This window comes from Brassica oleracea, chromosome C3, assembly GCF_000695525.1.
Source record: "Brassica oleracea var. oleracea cultivar TO1000 chromosome C3, BOL, whole genome shotgun sequence".
NCBI classification, from domain to species: domain Eukaryota; kingdom Viridiplantae; phylum Streptophyta; class Magnoliopsida; order Brassicales; family Brassicaceae; genus Brassica; species Brassica oleracea.
In genome coordinates this window covers 24,991,696-24,999,634 of record NC_027750.1, presented here as the reverse complement: position 1 = coordinate 24,999,634, position 7,939 = coordinate 24,991,696, and the positions used below count along the sequence as shown (strand labels likewise).

Genomic DNA, 7,939 nt, shown 5'->3' with positions numbered 1-7,939 from the left:
TATATTTTTTTTCATTGAATAGATTGTTTCAAACTTTCACATGTATTTGTATCTTTTTCTATATATATATTTTCGGATTATTATTTCATTATTAAAATCGTAACTATATATATATATATAAAGATTAGTAAAATATTATTTTATTGTCATATTCAAAAATACTGTAATATTTCACAAATTTAGAAAGTTTTTTTAAAATTTTTACTTTTCGTTTCACATATTTAAATTATCGAGTAAATAATTAAACATTTAGTTTTTGTTTAATTTTTGTTTAATTTTTAAAATAAACTATATAGTTTAAAATTTGTTTTCATTGGTTTAAGGTAGTAAAAATTAATCATTGTTAGATAATATGATTTTATTTTTAAAAAAATTTCATAATTTTAAAATTTAATATCGACAAATATTTAAATAATTAACATATGGAGGTATAGTATTACAACATTAAATTATATCTATTTAATTTATACTATGTATAAATCCAATGGATCATCTATTGTTTAAATCTAAATATTGATAGCCCAATAAAAATTTCTGGTAGGCCCAAAATTTAAAAGATAAGATTAGAGATTAAATGTAACTTGACTTTCTAGTGAATAGGTCTATTAGGTTTATTTTTTAAAAAATCACACATGAATCAAGATTGTGACTTCTGTTTTAATATATAAGATTAAGACAAAAAATTAACAACTGATTTTTTTGTAACACTTCTTGATCAAATGATACTGTTTCCTCCAATGAGCTACTCCATGGAAGACAAAAATGTCACGGAGGTTGAATAAACTCATATTTCCCTTTCCATTAACAAAAAGCAATAAATTTTGTATTCTAATCACATATCAACATTTTCATCTATTGTCTCAAAAAATAGTTTGACATGATTGGCCTAATAGAGTAGGTATCTGAAATATTTGTATGGATGGATAGACGTGAGGAGAAGATGCCAGGGGCAGTGGGTCAAAGTTTTAAGGGCCAGAGGAAGATTAGGAGCTGTCTTAGTGTCATTGATTGGCTGTTGCGCCTTGCGCCCTTGGATTCTTCTAAAAATCATTAGATTTTATATTCATCGGTTCAAATTTTAAAACTATAAAAAAAAACTAAATTATAAGACAGAGAAAGACACAAAACATGACAAACATCTATATTGGATTATCCAAATTGAGAGAGATGCGTGTACAGTATGATGCGTTGAACAACATTCCAAGCCACAGCACTGTCTATTGTCCATTCTATTGTTTTCACTTTTCTGTTATTTATATGGTATTTGTCTATTTGATATTTGTTCATCAAATAATATTTAGATATATTAAACAAACAGTGAGATATGTTTTTCTTGTTACTCATTGGTGACACCGAAAATCCTAACTGCTCTAAAAATATGTAATGAACGACAAAGACAGTGGAGGAAGGAAGATTAATTAAAAATGCCAGTTTGCACTCAATTACTATACATTTATAACAATCCTAAGGTGGCGACAAGAAAAATTTATAACAACCCTAAGGACTTTGTGCATGCACTGCTCATGCATTATCTATTTATCTTAGGTCACGATGGCTCATAACAACTGGAATAAAAACTATAGAAGAAAAACGTTATGTAGCTTAGAGGTTAGAGCCTTAGGCTACTGCATATGGCGCCATCATTCTAAAATAATTGGGGTCATTCGCGTCGTCAAAACTGGACATTGTTGATTAATACAGGGAGGCATTACTGGGCTAAAGTTTTTAAACTGAGTTTCTTTATTTGATTTATAAAATCACGGGTCTGTTCGGTGATTTAAATAAAACTAAATGTACATAGGTAACACTTACAAGTTACAAGTCACAGGAACGCGGTTTAGTTTTTAATAAGATAGATGGTAAAATGCATGATGTATCCCCACGACAATACTGTATAAATGTGTAATATTTATTGAAGGACGTCTAGATTAGCTGTTGACAAGCTATATCAAAAGGAAGTCTAGTAAAACTGTTTTTTTTTTAATTAGTATTCGTATTACTATTATTTATGAGAAGGCCAAATGCATCGAGAAAATGATACGTGATAGAGGGAACAAAGGCCGGTGTTGATTTTCCGCCGCAAGTATAGAAAAAAACGACGTCCCTTTATAGTTACAAGCAAGTAGCCACGTGATAATATTTATTTTCTTTGTTCGGTAGTCATTAATACCATTTTGGGGGGAGGTTTTTGATATTATAAACGTGAAAATGATTATGCGAGAAGAAAATAATAACTAAACAAACAATGTATAATCTCTGATGTCTGATCACTTTGTTTGTCACTCGAGCTTAGAGGTTTGATACATTTATCGTACCCAAAAAAAGTCAATTTTGTGTGGAAGAAACAGGTAGTTTAGTGAGCTCGGATAAATAAAAAAGAACCGAAACATATACTAATAATTTTGATCCTTTTTTTTTCTTAAAGGTTTGAACCATTTCGGTTAGAGGTTTGATAAATTTCGGTTCTTTTTTTTTTTTTAAAAAGAACCGAAACATATACACATATTCAAATTTTCTAGGAGTACATATATAAGGGTAACACAGTCGATGGTACGTATGAATGTAATCGGTGGTTAAGCACATAAACAAAAAAGTCTAACAATCTTTCTTTATTACCAAACGGCTCACTGGATTTTTCTTTATATGTTAAACCACTCAGAGACGTAGAGACGTTGCAATGGATGGACCAAACATCTTTACACTCGTTTGGAGTGTACAATTGTAATGGTGAAGAATCGACCAAACGTCTTTATACTTGAAAGAGTGTATATGTAAACGTATCGTATCAGGAAAGGAGAACGGTGTGTAAATTGTAATGTTATCGTGACCTCATCCATATGCCCCGCCATTTGCGTAACTTCCGGATCATCTACCTATCTTATAATTGTTTCTTTTTTTGTATATATCTCTTTGACCTTATTCACAAACACAGCTCATATTCCCCTCCTTCTACTCATCATATAATTTGAAAAATGCGATCCATTTAGCCAGTTTCACGTGTCACTAGATTTTTATGTCTGTTTTAAAAATTTCAGTGGAAATTTGCTTATACAAATCTATCAGAAAATACTTTTTCATTCAAATGGATAAAATTAACAAGAAAATATCGGAAAGAACAAAGTATTGTAATCTGTACCACAGTAGCTACACGAAACAAAAACAACTAAACTCATAGCTTAAATTTTTTGCATTATCACATAGCTTAAAATTTGCCAACGATATTAGAATGAGCCCTAAAATTTGTTACAGGCTTCTCATAACTAAATATAATTGGGCTTTACTAATAAGCCCATGAATTCATGACAGATCACAAAAGTAACAAGATCAAACCAATACGATATGTTTCGAAATTCTCCGGTGGGTCTCTCTCTTCATGGCTTTTTTTTTTTCTGCGACCGTTGCAACGGCTCAAGAGTGAAGTCCAAGGGACATGGAGTTAGTGACTCAATGAAGCCTGAGGCACAGGTCGCTTGTGCTGCTGGTCCTACTGTAGTGATACAGCTTATGTAGATTTTGAGTACTTATAGACTAATACAGTAACACTCTAACCTGAGAAGTATGTATGTTTTTTGTTCATATTCTTGATTTTGACTAGTACAGGTTGTAATTTGTAAAGAGGAACAGATGGCTTTTTTTACCATAAAAACTAAAAAGTGAAAGCAGTGTTTTTTTATGTATGGAAACATTTGTAATTGAGATCACTAAGAAAGCTGTCTGAATGATTCTTTGAGATCAGTTAAAATGTCCCAACAGACTACACTCTTGTTTACACAACTGAGTCATTGGTTGGTTCCAAAGTTCCAAAGCAGATTCACTCCTTCTATCTCTGATAAACAGTCTTTGTCTACTTCTCTGCCATTTTTCCTGATACTCGAGGAATTAGTCTGTTGTGGCTGCAGCAACTGCAATTGCTTTTGAAAGGTGGTTAACTTGAACCTTTCTTTATATTCTGAATCACCCCAAGTATATCAACCTTATGCAGTTTCTTGAATATGGTTTACATTGGTTTGGCTCCAGGGGATTTACTGACTTCATTTTTTGGTCTCACTATGGTTTATGCTGCTCTTATCATGTATGATGATGCCCAGGTAACTTGCCCATTTTGTCAAAAATAGAACTTTCCTTTATCCGGTTTGCATTAAGGGCATCAGTGAATGTTCTATAGCATGCTTTGGCATATGCTTCTATCAAACGAAAGCTTAAACAGTTGAAGAAATGAGTTCTTAACATTGAACGACATATAAACCACATGCATCCAAACCGTTCATTGCATACAGATGTAACAATATGTGAGAGAGAGACGAGCAAGTTCTTGAAAACATACTTCTTCAGATTACGGTGTGTCTCCTCTCTTCTTGATGATTCAGGTGAAGAAGAAGCTGAAAATGAAGTACGTTTTGGTGACAGGAGGAGTGGTGAGTGGACTCGGGAAAGGAGTCACTGCGAGTAGCATTGGACTCCTCCTCCAAGCCTGTGGCCTTCGTGTCACTTCCATCAAGATTGGTCAGATTCATTCTACATCCTCCTCTGTTTTCTCACTCTTAATTGCATGCAACGACTAAAAAAACGACACCTCTTTGTTCATGTAAACACGCTGCACATTTGAGTTCATTTGTATAAAGGATGAAACTTTCTTGATTGGTTTACGTTCTTTTATGTAGATCCTTATCTTAATACTGTTGCTGGAACAATGTCTCCGTTTGAGCATGGAGAAGTATTTGTATTACATGATGGTGGAGAGGTATGTGAGATTGTGATTATGTCCCCTCTATTCGATGCATTGTTGTATCTAACACGGTGAAAAAACATTTTAGGTGGACTTGGACCTTGGCAACTATGAGCGGTTTTTAGACAGTACATTGTCACGTGACAACAATTTAACAACCGGAAAGATATACCAGGTACTCTCTACTACATCAAATAGTAGCTATATCTCATGTTAGAACCAGGTCAACAAAGCATTAGCTTTGATTTTTGCAGTCTGTTATTGACAAAGAGAGGAAAGGAGACTACCTTGGGAAAACTGTACAGGTTCATATGTTATCTATCTACTTGTGGTCTTAACTTCCTCTGGTGCTAGTTTGATTTTAGTGTTTGAACACAAAGGTTTTGACTTTTCTTTTAAGGTGGTTCCCCATGTTACTGACGCAATCCAAGAGTGGATTGAGAGAGTAGCTAATGTTCATGTGGATGGAAAGGAAGGTCCTCCTGATGTCTGTGTTATTGAATTAGGCGCGACTATAGGTACTCTTTGCTTGCTTATATTCCCTTTCAGGAGAGTGGCTTTTTGTTGATTAATGTTTTATGTGCAGGTGATATTGAATCTATGCCTTTCATTGAGGCCCTTGGTCAATTCTCTTATAAAGCTGGTGAGCTGTGCTTGAAATTTGTATTAACTTTTTGAAGTTACTTGTTATCAGCTCCATAGCCTTCTGTCTTTCTTGTTCTTAGGACCTGATAATTTCTGCTTGGTTCATGTGAGCCTTGTGCCTGTTCTCAGTGTTGTTGGTGAACAGGTAGTTTTCTGTGGTTTTGATATCTTCCATGGAGATTCTATTTTATTAACATTTGCTTTGCAGAAGACAAAGCCAACGCAGCATAGTGTGAGAGGACTCAGGAGCCTTGGTCTGACACCAAATATCCTAGCATGTCGCAGCACCAAGGTAATGGCGCTCTTCAATATTTTATTTGTGCTGTAGTGTTAACGATTAGCCATGGATTTTGTTTGTTTTTTCATCTTAATCAGTTTTGTTTTGTAACAGGCACTTGAAGACAATGTCAAGACAAAGCTATCTCAGTTTTGCCATGTGCCTGTATGTCCTTTTTTTAATTCTAATTTAACCTCTTAGAGCAGAGAGGTTATCTCTCATTAGAAATAAAACATAATGTCTGCTTTTATCTGGTTTCATAGGAAGAGAATATTGTAACGCTCTATGATGTACCAAATATCTGGCATGTTCCGCTGCTTCTAAGGGTAAGTAAATTTGTGCTTGAATAGTTTCTAACTCTACATACAAAATTAAAGTAGCTTGCTGGCAATGCTGATTGTTTGGTGTTAAATTTTTCTTTTATTGGATCAAAAGGTTCATAAAGCAATCTTAAAACAGTTGAACCTCCTTGGGTTTGTCTCTATACCATCTTTTCTATTTTCCTTGTCTCTAAGTGTAATTTTTATTCTGCTCTAAGGCTCCACACTTTATACCATCCTTTCTCTACTAATTGACATTTGTCTCTTTGCAGAAAAGCTGTAGAGGCTGACATGACAGAGTGGAGTGCAAGAACTAAAGTTTATGATACACTGCAAGATCCTGTTAGTCAACTTTTTCTTAAATATCTTTTTTGATGCCAGTGTGTCTATATAATGAAACCCATTATTGTTCAATCTCAATGGGTCTTCTCTTGCAGGTCAAAATTGCTATGGTTGGAAAGTACTCTGGCCTTACTGATTCCTACCTCTCCGGGTTGAAGGTAACTGAATCTCTCTGATCTGAGTAAACCAAATATAGTTATGCATTTAGTTTATGCCCTCATTTGGCTATCATTTTTGTCTGCAGGCCCTTTTACATGCTTCTGTTGCATGTCACAAGAAGCTTATTGTAGAGTGGGTTGCAGCCAGTGACCTTGAAGAGATTACAGCACAGGAAGTGAGTCTTGCCTTCGTTTCTCTCAGTTTGTATTGAATCTCATGAGCCTTTGTACGACTAACCATTGCAGGCGTCAGATGTCCATAAAGCTGCGTGGGATCTTTTGAAGGTAAGTCAATTTTAACAAAGGCTGGCACACAGATTCAGTAGGCATGAATGACTCAGCATTGTTTTTTTGTTGCAGGGTGCTGATGGGATTCTAGTGCCTGGAGGTTTTGGTGATAGAGGAGTGCAAGGAAAGATACTTGCTACAAAGTTTGCCCGTGAAAACCAAGTTCCTTTCCTTGGCATATGCGTGGGAATGCAGCTTGCTGTTGTTGAATTTGCCCGCTCCATTCTTGGCTTTGAGGATGCAAACAGCACAGAGTTTGAACCAGAAACTTCAAGCCCTTGCGTCATATTTATGCCAGAGGTAACTAGACCATAATATAGTCTTCTCATTTGACTGATTACATGCTTTCAGTTTCTCAAGTGTCTTCTCTTAAGCTTCTTCATTCTATTTTTTAAGGGATCCACAACTCATATGGGAGGACTCACTTTCAGGTTCCTGATTGCAAATCTGCCAAGTTGTAAGTAACACATTTAAGATATAGTAGCACATGATAACTCTTAGGACTCTCTTCTTATGATTATTTTTTAGGTACGGTAATGCAAAGTTTGTTGATGAGCGACACCGTCACAGATATGAGGTACTACTTTTTTGCTGCATTCTTTCTATTTTACATATTCTTTTTGTTGAGTCTTGAAAGTGGAATGTATCTTTTTAATGCCAGGTGAATCCAGATATGATATCAGAAATTGAGAATGCTGGGCTCTCATTTGTTGGAAAGGATGAGACTGGGCGTCGTACGGAGGTAACATGCTCTTACAAAACCCTGTTTAATGTGGAACCTCACCGAGCTTAGAACAATAAATGAGTGCTTTCATGATGTGTAGCTTGTGGAACTGCAAAACCATTCATACTTTGTGGGTGTTCAGTTCCATCCTGAATTTAAGTCAAGACCTGGAAAACCTTCTGCATTGTTTCTAGGTAACTTCTCGGTTACATTAGCATTTAGACAAGAATCTGTATTTATGGTGCTTACTAAGAAGACACACTTTGATACAAAACAGGTCTTATAGCAGCAGCGTCTTGAGGGTGCTTTTGCCTTTTCATAGTAAAACCTTAAAAGTAATAAACATCTCTAATCTAGTGTTTGCCTTTACTTATGTCTTTTGATAAAATGCAAAGTTTTAGAAATTGTTAGATGGTGGTTAGGCACTTTATAAAGAATTGTTCCTGCTATTTTAAAATA

At 34.9% G+C, this 7,939-nt stretch overlaps 1 pseudogene; it reads left to right on the top strand.

Annotated features, from left to right (window-relative positions):
• The first annotated feature begins 4,759 nt into the window (after positions 1-4,759).
• LOC106330218 lies at positions 4,760-7,890 on the top strand (annotated as a pseudogene).
• The last annotated feature ends 49 nt before the right edge of the window (positions 7,891-7,939 follow it).